Source organism: Corvus kubaryi, unplaced genomic scaffold (genome assembly GCF_017639235.1).
Source record: "Corvus kubaryi isolate FWS band 111438036 unplaced genomic scaffold, C.kubaryi_AGA036_p1.0 137, whole genome shotgun sequence".
Taxonomy (NCBI): Eukaryota; Metazoa; Chordata; class Aves; order Passeriformes; family Corvidae; genus Corvus; species Corvus kubaryi.
In genome coordinates this window covers 19,515,157-19,527,147 of record NW_024580671.1, presented here as the reverse complement: position 1 = coordinate 19,527,147, position 11,991 = coordinate 19,515,157, and the positions used below count along the sequence as shown (strand labels likewise).

General features: G+C 40.2%; 1 long non-coding RNA gene across 1 annotated transcript; it reads left to right on the top strand.

Annotated features, from left to right (window-relative positions):
* The first annotated feature begins 6 nt into the window (after positions 1–6).
* Positions 7–2,500, top strand: LOC121659702. The gene is made up of 2 exons (XR_006014419.1): positions 7–1,916; positions 2,036–2,500. It is a non-coding gene; the product is annotated as an uncharacterized LOC121659702 (long non-coding RNA).
* Positions 2,501–11,991: the final 9,491 nt, after the last annotated feature.

The following is an 11,991-nucleotide window of genomic DNA, read 5'->3' as shown; positions in this document are numbered from 1 at the left end:
GTGCCCAGCTCTTCCCTTGTTATGTGTCCTTGGAAATTTTAAAGTCTTGTTCAGGACTGCAGACTATTGAGTTAAGTCAAATCTTCTTATAGTGCCTTATTTCTCCCTGTCTGCTGTAAAAGTAACATAAGGAATCTTGTCTCCTTTCTCCCCAGCCACTGCTGAACTGGAAACTGGATGTGCTGGATCTTCAAAAAACCTTCATGTGGACCAGGACCCCCTTAGCAGAGCAATAGAGGAATACCGTGATGTTTTAACCAAAAATTACATTATTTGACAGAAATGCTATGGAAAGGCTCTGGACATACTTTGTTTTTACAGAGCATCTATAGTTTCCCTTTTCCCTGGTTCAGATGTAAAAACATGTTCGTTGCAGTCTGAATATAAACTCTAAGTCTATTAAATGGATGTCAAGCCCATTGCACTCATCTGTTGGGGTTTTTTCTGCATAGCTGGCTTCTTTTGCACTCATAGTAAGAACCACATCCATTTTTTCTGACCAGGAGATTGGCTTATCTGGATTCTTGAGCTTGACAAAACTGTCAGAAATGTTTCCTATTACAGTAGCTTCATTATGTTGCTCCACTCATGTTCTGTGTTTTAACAAAAGCATTCCCTTTGTTCTGTTTAATCCTTTCACTCAAAATGTTTGTAAGTTCTTCAGTGTTACTTCAATGCTTAGGACATCATTTGATGTGCTTTGAGCCCAGTGCTTCAGTCCTGATGCAGTGACTAATTTCTGCTAATTAACTTATAGTGGTGTTAAAGCTGGAGAAAAGGGCACTTCATATTGTTGTCACTTTATGCGATGTAGATTTAAAATGACTCTGTATAGTAGTGCTAAGACTTGTTTCATGGTCTTTTTGGTATGTTTATTTTGTATCACAGAATGAGTGAGGTTGGAAGGGACCTCTGGAGGCTATTTGTTCCAGCCCTCCTGCTCCAGGAGGACCACCTTTAGCTATTTTCCCAGATCTGTATTGGCTTTTGAATTCCTTCAGGAATGGAGATTCCAAAGCCTCCATGGGCAACCTGGCCTCATGATCAGTCACTGTCACAATACACTTGAATATCATGAGGGATATTCAAACTCAGTACCTCTTATGGTGTTGATTTCTGTATTAAAAATTGCAGCTTCAGACTTTTGCAGCTCTTGCATCAACACCTGTGGTACACCTGAAAACACTTCCAGTGGGAGGGGGGAAGAAAGGAACATTAATATTATCAACTTTCCTCAGTACTCTCCAGAACTTGTGTGATAGGATAGCCAATCTCTTTGTTGCTGCTAGCAGCTGATGATATGGTGTCAGTAGCCCAGATGTGGTGGAAAATTGATAGCAACCATATAAGCAGTTTCACTTATTTCAGGGAGTTAGCAGTTTTTAATTAAGATGTGAGTTGTCAGTTCCCATCGGCAAAAGTCACCAGCATGGAACACCAGTATAGAACAAAGTCCCAGATCTGGAAAAGTGAGAATGACTGTACTGAGATGAATCAAGACTGAAAGAATTTTAGGGTTTTACCAAGTATTTCAAGGACTTAACAGGGAGTGAGAAAAGCATTGAAGGCTGCTGTGACACTCTTTATAAGAATACATTTTTGTGAAGCTATTACACTGTATTTAATTGAATTTGATATTTAATAAACTTTGCAATCTAGGACATGGCTTTGTTTTATTGTTCCCCTTCTTGACATTGCTTTCCACCCCTTCCCTGCTCATAGAACTCTCCAGAGCTCTCCTCTGCTCACAGATGCACCTTGCCTGTCCCCCTGTGAGAGACTGGCCTGCTGCTGATGAATGACTCAAACACTCGACCATTTGCAGTAACTGCCCAGGTGCTGCAAGAGACTGGACTGGCTCAAACAATCGGCTGGGTGCTTGGCTAGTGATGCACAGAGTGGCCTCCCTGGTGCAGGTGGGTGTGCACACCTGAGGCTGCCAACCGGGTTCCAGATAAGGGAAGAGGCTGATAAGAGGCAAATCCTGCAAAGTGGGATAGTCCTTCTTACCATGCCAATGTCTTCCCTTACATAGTGACTCAGCTGTGAAAACTCCCCTCTGAAGTACCACAGGATCAAGGTATTCCTCTCAGCTGATGGGCCATGATTGATTGAACTATACTGGGTAGGAGACAGCTGCAACATCTTAGAAGATGTCAATGACTCATGGAATGTCCCATGATCCAGTAATACGTCATCCACGGGAATTACAGGGGACGTTTCCACCTAGACTCAGCATAATATAAACTCCATGGACCTGGTGTTTTGTGGACTCTTTCCTCCCCACTTGATGGATACAGTCTGCAACCACCACAGCAACAGGACTGCAACCACCAACAAGACGAGAACCAACAGGCCATTATTGGAACATATGGGGTGGTGATATTTCTGGTGTTTATCCAGTTTCTCAGTCTTTCCCTTCTCTCCCTACCTGTTTGTCTTTTTCCTATCTCTCTACCTCACAGTTCCTGTTAAATAAAAATCTGTACTAATGATTTTGACATATGGTCTTGCTTGTACCTTTATTTGGGTAGAGGTCTGTGCAGAAGGCCAAGGCAGCCGGTGAGCTTCTGGTAGCCATAAAAGACGGGAAAAACCTGCAGGTTTTGAGCCTGTGGGGAGCTGATCCAGCTGTAGCCCGCAAAGAAAAAAAAGCATTGGGAAATATATCCAGCCTGCTTTTGGGACTTTGTAGCATCTCTCCACCCAGAAAGCAAGTGCAGAAGCCATTCCCTTTCTGTTGTGATTGGGACAAACAGGGACGTGTTTTAAAGCGTGTTTGTAGCTGGCTGCGTGCTGTCAGTTGGCGGGTGGAGCAGAAGAACAGAAAGTCAGTGTTGGCAGCTGGGGTGTGCGGCTAAGGAGAACTCCACTCCTCCTCTTGAAGGTCTATCTCCAGTGTCCCAGTGAGGACACTTGGTGACCTCAGAGGGGCTAAGGCAGTCAGGGGAGGCTGCTGGGCCTGGAAGATAGGAAATACCTGCCTGGTCTTCAAGAAGGGCAAGACAGAGGAGCTGGCCAGTCAGCCTCATCTCACTGCCTGGGTAGGTGATGGAGTACATTCTCCTGGAATGCCATTTTTGAAGATGTTAGGGACAAAAATGTGATGGCGAGGAGTTGGCACAGGTTTGTAAAGGGGAAAGTAATGCCATGCTTCTATGATTATGTGAGTAATTCAGTGGACAGAGGGAGAGCAGTGCACGTGTCTTTACTTTAGCAAGGCTTGCTTTGGCTTACACTGTAGCAGTCACATTTAATTTTTGGAACTTCCTGATTGTTTTCCAAAGTGACAGCAACTGTGTTTCTTTATTTCCTTGCTAAGGTATTTTAGAAACCCTTTCAGGTCAGTAGCAGACAATTACTAGATTTCATAATTCAGTTGTACAGAATATATAATCTTTTTCAGGAAATCTCATTATACCAGTTGCTTTTTCCTCACAATAAATGATATAAGAAGTTGTCTGGGTTTTTGAGTCTTTAAAATGTTGCACTGAATTGTGGCCACAAAACATAGTTAGTTTTTCATTGTTATTTATTAGCAGAATAGTGGCTTGAACAATTGATTAAAGGCTGTTTGAGTAGTGCTACCAGAACCCTCACATACCCACTCAGTGAACCTTGGCCAAGATCTGCTTATAATTCACTGACCTCTGCAGTTCCAACTGCCTCATTAATGTTTTGCAGAGAGAATATAACTCTGGTATCCTGTCAGCATACGGATGAACTGTTTTCGTCTTCTCTTTACCTTAGAGGCACATCTCACCACCCTTACCTGGATATAGAGATAAACCACCTGTTAATAAAACCAAACAAGCTGCAAGTTCCCTTTTCCCTGAAAGCCAGTGTTAACATCTAGCATATCAATAAGAGAAAGTCCAGTCAGTTCATTAACTTGAAAGATGATTTGTTTGTTTTCTTGTCCAGCAGTGGAAAACCTGTTCTCAAAAGTGGATGGCTGATTCTTGGTATTTGTTGAAAACAACACCCTGAAAGTGGTGCTGCTACCATGCTGCGTGACAATACACAGGGTTACCCTGAAACTCCCCTAAGCCTAAGCAGTACTTCAGCTGAAGTTACTGTAACATCTGACTATTCTACTACTTCTTGCCTATGATGAGTTATTAATCATTAATCATTACTTTTACTTAATCACTGCTATAGGCACAAAGTGACCTACACAAGCAGGGAGCACAGTCCATGCTTTATTTAAGATAATTTGGACCATGTGAAGTATTATGAGTACAGCTGTGTATTGCAAGTGACAAGGACAATTTTCAGTTTTCATCTTCTCTTAATTTCTTTTTAACTGTAGAAACAGAGTAAAAAATCTGCTCCCACCTCAGAGGCCTATTACCAGACATCTATAGCAGCACCTCTATGTAAAATGGAGCTCTAGGCATCTTTGTAAACAAAACATGCCTCTTTCACATTTATAAACACTTGTGAGGCCTATGTGAAGACTGCTGTCAGTCCCCTTCTTGCCACTGAAGTGCCTACTGTTGCAGCCTTACAGAAAAGTCACCTTTTATCTCCAGTTGTATTACCAAAATCCTGTGCATACAACTCCATTCCAATTTGCAAGAATGGACAGACAGTTACCATCCAACTCAAATGCTCCTCTGGAATGGCTTTTCATGAAATGGAATCATGCTTACATAGTTTTAGCACATCAAGGCAAAAGTAACACAGTACAAAGCTAACAGTCCTTTCACAGCAGCTAGGTAGCCACAGCAGAAATTATTTACCATGAAATTCTGAATGACATGGGCACATTTCAGCTCCCTTTTCCATACAACTCTTCAACCAACCTAATCAACAAAATGCCTTTGTATTTACTCAAATTGTTTTATGCTGTCCTCTAATTTTCATGAGTTGCAGGGCTGTAGCCTGGGAATGTACCAATATTTTGAAGAAGCTGGGTCTTAAAACCTGTTTAATTTCTTGGTATCCACAATGGAGCCAAGCCTTCTTCCATTATGAAAACAACGTATTTGGAGGTGAGGGTTTAATTTTTACACGTAGTTTTTTGGGCAAAGAAGCAGTTACTTTAAGCATGGGCTGAATTTAATCTCCTCTCCTAAATGACTGTATTGCTTTCCAACCTTATTTCTAAACAAAATCCTGCAGCTTCATTTTGCCATCTGGACCTAAGTCACTGTGAGAAAAACCAACTTTCATTTTGAACATAGAAGACAAGATGTGTTGATGTTCTGGGCGTGAAGTCAGGAACAAACAGATAAAAATATGTACCAGAAGTGCACGGAAAAGAGATTACTCACTGGCTTTTGTAACTCACCTGTACTTCTCTATGTTTAGATTATCTTCACTGATTAGGCCTTTTTGGATCCTGTAGTAGAAGCTTTGTCATCGTAGAAGTTTCTCGCTTCATTAAGTTACTAAGGCTCAGGTGGCCCATGGCAGACAGCATGGAAACTTCAGTACTTTCATAACTAATGCTCAGCTGCTTAAAGGCCCAAGATGATGGAGGGCATTGCTCGGGCACACCTGTGTGTTAAAGAGGGGCATTAACAGTAGAGTAGCCTGGTAATTCCCTTTTAGCTAATGGCCATTCTGCTGACATCTGCACTTTGCTGTTGAAACTCAGAAAAAGCATAATTAGAATCAAACTCAAAACTACTGACACATGCAGTGTGGTTGTAAAGCATTGTACATGTCTTATCCACAAATAAAATGGATACATACAAACATATCAATGTTTGTCTTTCTTACTGCTTTCTGCATTGGCTGGACTTCCATAAAATGGTGAAATAGAAGTTACAGCATAAAACTCAAAATTACTTGATAGATACTATAAAAGATCCAAGAAGTTAAACTAGTCTCTAGACAAATCAGGAAGCTGTCCCCTTCACCCACATAATGATCATCACTTAAATTATAACAACTGCTCTGTTCCATTTCTTATCAGAGACTGCGTCCACTCAGATTCTGACAATTTTAATTTAATGTGAGCCAATGACTTTTCAGGGAAGCTGTCTTGAAAATCAGAAGTGCAAATCCAGGCAGTGATCCTACATTATAGTTACACAGAATAATCCTAAGCTTGTCTTTTCAAAGTCCTTGACCATTTGCACTTCCTAGATTTAAGCTGTGCTTACGCCTGCCTCTTGTATCCAGGATGAGTTAGGACAACCTGTAGAAAGAAACATGGCAAAAAGCAAGAAGGCTGCTTCCGTTCAGCATTGATGAGCACACACGTTCACGGATTTTGCACTTGCAGTTTAATCATGGAAATCATTCTGCACGCTCCTACTGCTAATGATCTGATTGTTAGGGGAAAGGCTTGCCTCAGTCCTATTGACTGTTTACATCCTAATGTGCTGGTTTTTAAATCTGTTTCCAAACTAACTGAGGTTCTATTGTGTGATATTTCCTCCACAGCATCACACATTTTCAATCAGCTCCTTAGCCATAATCACTTCCTGCCTTGGCTTCTGTTCAGTCCTGTAACTCAGTGCAAAACAGAACTCCTGTACATGAAATGGTACAGATGAGGTGAAATTTATGTGGCAGTTGGCAAGAAATGGTTTTATTAATTGGAAGTGCTACTGATGCCTTTTCCTGGTCTTAAAATCAAGAGTCAAACATGGTTAGAAAAGGGATTTTACTTTGGTATTGATTTTAAGGATCCTTAGGTGCACTACATCCAGGTGGAATGCACCTCAATGCACACTGCAATGCACACCCCCAAAAAGACCTGGTATAACATTACAGGTTTTACTAATTAGCATATCTATCAAAAATTCCCCAGTGAGAGGCTCGAGTGAGCCCCCCTCCACAAGGAACCTTCCCCTGCATAGTTCTATCTGAGTTTACAAAATGTGTTCTGGACAGGACCTTGGTGTCTGGGGCATTCTGATCCCTAACTATGAAGCTTCTAAAATGCTGAGTCTCCTACCTGAACAAACAAGTCCAAGAATGTAGGCAAAAAGCACTAAGAATACAGAAGTTGTAAAAAGGTAAAAAAAAAGAAAAAGAAAAGGCAAAAAAAATCATCATGGCATCCCTACAAACCAAATTTGAAACAGTTACAGCTAGCTATAATGTTTATTGCTCCATGTTTTCTCCTGTCTTTTGCATGCATGCTGCTTTGAATACAATTTTGACAACCTGTCCCCTGTATCCAAGGACTCTACATCACACACATGTTCATCAGTGTGAATGCTGCTGATCCCAGCCATACACCACCAGCAGCTCTGGTCAGTTTGCAGAAACATGGCAGCATTTATGTGCATACAGGTTTCCATCTGCATCATAAACAAGTGAGAATTCCCAAAAATTTAACCACAAAAATACAAGGCAATAACCATAATTAAATGTAACATTTTAGGATAGGAGGCTTCCATACAAAATTCCAGTGCCATTAATCATTAATAAATATTTCTGAGTAGAAAATGTTTTCTCACAATTTCTCAGTATTTCTTGTAAGATGAATGATTTACACAGATACAAGAACTGTATCTGTGTTTAAGAGAATTTCACTACAATGACCACTGCTGTAAAGCCCAACTTTGTTCACATTCAACAGGTTTCCATCCTAGTTACTTCTATTTTTTATGCATAAGAGTACTTTAGATCCAGCTTCTTCATTTTCTCCACCCAAATAATTTCCACTCCTGCTTCTGTGCAGAGCACTGTAATCATCACTGCTGGATTCGACACTAAAGATAAAATAAACCTAGAGTATAAAACAACAAGATGTCAGGAAAGCCATTAAAAAGGTTTTAGCAGACAAAAGCAGTACATGCACATGTGCTTGTGCTCACTAAAGTAATGAAAGCCTTTAATCTAAAAGTGTAAGTAGCAGGAAAGAAGTTGAGCATTGAGTGAAATTTTTTGGCATCCAGCAGCACTGTTACTGGTGTAAGGCTAAACGGCAGCAGCACATTGTTCCAAGCAAGTTCCAGAGCTCCTGGAACGTGCTGTAAGGCTCCAGGAAGGAACATATTACCGAGTAGATAAGTCCTGCTTTTAGGACTAGCAAGCAGGTTTTGGCAGAAGTCTGAACGCTATTGTGATTTCAGCTTTGATTTTTACCTGCGTCAATGGAGCTTTTATTTTCTTCAGGGAAAATGCTGCTGATGTAAGAAATATCAGCATTTCTGCCATTACTATGAAAAAAAAAAAAAAAAGGCCCCTGAAAAGGACCCTAAAACAAAATATAGCACACTGAGAGAGGAGATCAGGAACAGGATTTCCAGAACAAATACCTGGCTCTTTACTATCTTCTGTCATATATTTTTAACTTACGTCTGGTACAAGTTTTCCCTCCCTTACGTCAAGAATCTTGACCTTCTGGCACATCTGGGTTTCATAGTTATTTGTCCATGAATACCTGATACTTGAAGTTATTATTTAAGCAACAGAGAAGCTAAAACTAATTGATATGACACAGATTTTCTGGCTACTGCAACTTCCACTTAATCCACCGATTTATTTTCATTATTCTTATCAATAAACTGCAGTTCTCCCAGTTGGAAAGCAGAAATAAGAATCCATTAGTAAAAATTAGTAGAGTAGCATACACAGGTGCCAAAAATGTACCAGAGACCAAATATAACTAGCCAACACAGATCATCTTGGTGTTTCCACTGGTATAACTCACATTCATAGTTTCCAAGACTCTTCAACTGAGGCTTCTCCTTCTTGAGAAGTCCCTTTGTGGTCATTGTAATTTAACTCCTAAAGGAGCAACAGCTCATGACCTAGTAGTTGTCATGTTAACTGTGAAATAAATTAAATCCTGTCACACCAATGCATGGAGAACACAACCCTGGTATTTAAGGATAATTTCTGTATTAATCTGCAGAATAAAATTCTTAGCAGAGTGCAGCAGCATGCAGCAGAGGCTAAGAGGTGGAATTATGTTACCATGGGTACATAACACCTACTCAGGCACACAGATCTGGTATATTTGCTATGAAATTAGTATGGCAATGGCCATGAGATAAATGTATCATACCATCAACCTGCACTTTATCTTCAGTTCTAGCACAGAGTGTTTGATGTGTATCTCAGATGTTTACTTATGAAACGCACTGAAGAATAAACACTACCTCCAGGGCTAAGGACAACCAGCTATAGCTGATAGCAAAGTTCAAGTTGTACAGAAATTCTCCACTGTTGGATTACATCCTCAAAACCGTATCTATGTTCCTTCAGTCCAGTACAGGCAGTAACCCACTTGTAGGCCATGCAATATTTGAAACACTTTGATTGTAACTATGTGAAAGGGACACGGAGGCACTTAACATGGATTGCAGTTACAGAAATTGCCCTTGGACCACAGAAGGTAGCTTCTGCGTTTCCTCATGCACACCAAATTAATTGACTTAATCTCTTTATAAACCAGCTCATTCATTTCACTGGAGGAATCCTTTTCCACTACTAGTCAAGAGCTGTCCTTTCACTCCAAGATTTTTATTAAACAAACAAAAGGAGGAAGTGACCAACCTATGACAATGCAGGAAACTTAATGGAATATGACAATTACCTCCAATTCAGCATTACTTCCTTTTGCCCTTAGCATCACCTTTCCCCGCCCTTCTCATTTTTGTATAGTTGGTTTATTACTCTGCAAGGACTCACTGGATTTATTGAATATCACGTGTTATTTACTGAATCTTTAATCTAGGCTCATTGCAGGAAGACAGTTTCCATGAATACCTTTTTCCTATCTCAGCAGGGCTCTTCATGTACCCCATGGAACTAGCTGACAGTCATAAGGCACCAACAGTTAGAATTCATTGGGAGCACCTTCAGTTCTGAAAAGTTACTCTTTTTTGGTTTAGAGTACTTTTCTCTCCAGCAAGAATAAAGCAAAGGCTTTTCGCAGGCAACACTACTCATCTCCTAGGAGAAATTTGCTTTGCTACATCTTTGCAATCACTGGTAAACAGGAGAACCTTCACCCCAGCCAGCTGGTACCACCCCTGCTCAACATAGGACTATTATCTGTGGTGCTCTTTTCCCATTCCATCCTGTCCTCCTTCATATCTCTTCAGCATCTGAGGAGTTAAATTTTCCTCTCAAAAATTCAGCTTTATTTGCTCTGTTTTACCTGTTTACTACCTTCCATGTGCTTGCAACACTGACTGCAGAGTGGGTTCCCCTCGTGTGAAGACACACAAAGCCTTCCCATGTGCTGAGCTTCCACCCTACTCTTCCTCTGGGAACAAACACTCTTCTTCAGAATCACTAATACTAGGTCATCACTCTATGTCTGCTTTGTGGTTTCAATACCATTGATCTTTCCCATCTTTCTTCATTTATGAAAACAATGAAATAAATTACTCTCACTGGTGATCCATTTTTAGCTTGAACTGTGCTATAGGCTTGATTCAATGAAAATACTCTTTCAGACTGGTTATAATTCAACTTCATGCATGAAATATCATTTTATTGAGTGATTTCTCTGCACCATATACTTACAGGAACCTAGTTAGCCACTACAGATTAGAGTCCCTGAAAGTTCACAAAGCTTTAATTGCATCTTGTAATTTTTTAAAGAATTATCAAGTCCTAGATTTGATTTCAAGAAATCTCTTCTGACTAGGTGTCCTGGAATTGATCCCTTCACCATTACATCCAGAAGAGGCTTTGGCCAAATCCAGACCAAAGCCAGTGACATCAAATTAAAAGAAATGTTGGAGCAGAAATTGAAACAAAACATGAGCATAAGCCAAAAATAACAACTGTGAAAAGCTTTACATTGCTGCTGAGCATGAAGGTAAGCAACCTCCCCAGTGTCAATTTTAAGGTTTTAGACAGAACTTTGCTTCTGAGCAGGCTCCATGTTGGCAGAGGTGAGCTACTGCCTACAATCCCAAGCAGACATGAGCTGGCCATCCTTTGCCTATCTCACTGCAGAATGGTCAATTTTACAATCAACTGCATATCATCAACCCATCTGGGCTTTGCACAGTCAGTTTTTATAAGGATCCGTCTCTAAAAGGGAGTTTATCTTTTTCAGTAATCCCTTGGAGAATGCCCTAGGTTTAGGTCAGCCTCTAAATGCAGACACATCTTCAAGCTGTAGCTCCTCACCACCCTACACCCACAGGTTCACAGGCTCAAGAAAGTAAATACAACAACTGAGGTCACCCACTTGAAGGAAAAAAAGACAGGGTTTGCAATCTGTGTTTTAAACACCTAACTCTGCAAAACTATCATTTTCCAGATCATGGTTTTCCAACTTCAACAACTGGAATTCTCACCTGGTCAGTCCCTTGATTTTACTGATCAACTTCACTGCCATTGTTCCACAGCTCTGCATCTGAGATCAGCACTTCAAGGTCAGAGAAAATAATTTCAACTCGCATCAGCAGCTTGTATTCTAAATCCTCATGCAAACCCAGGACCAAGGAGCTGCATTGCAAATTATGTGTTTGAGGTAGATGGTCTCCATATGAATTAGCATTCCATGACTAATCTCCAAACATAATTTCTCAGCTATAAGACAACACATTTCCATAGTTTTTCCAGTGCTTCTAAAAGTATTCAAACCATGTATTTCAACTATAACTCACCTAATACATCCAACACTAAGTAGTGCATTAAAAATCTGCTCATCCTGACTCCACTCTTTGCCTCTGCATTTTTTGCTCAGCTCTAAAATACCTAATTTAATAAGCTGCTTTATTTTTTCTTTATCAATACAGTTCAGTTCCTATACTTTCTTTTCTCTTGTGCCAGTATCAGCATTTCAGTAGCAAAAAGACTTTTTTGTTAACTGCTAACGAAACTGATTGATTCTTTTCACATAATGAATTATAGCCAGACTTAGTACTCACTTTTGGTAATCACAGAAAAACCCTAATTTGACTTATTCAATGTCTGCTCAGCAATTCCCTGCAGAAATGTGTACAGAAAACAACACATTACTAGATCATAAGATGGATAAAGGCAAAAAAAGGTTGGCTGGGCTTCACATGGTATTACCAAGAACAATCTCAGAAAACAAGCTGGAATCTA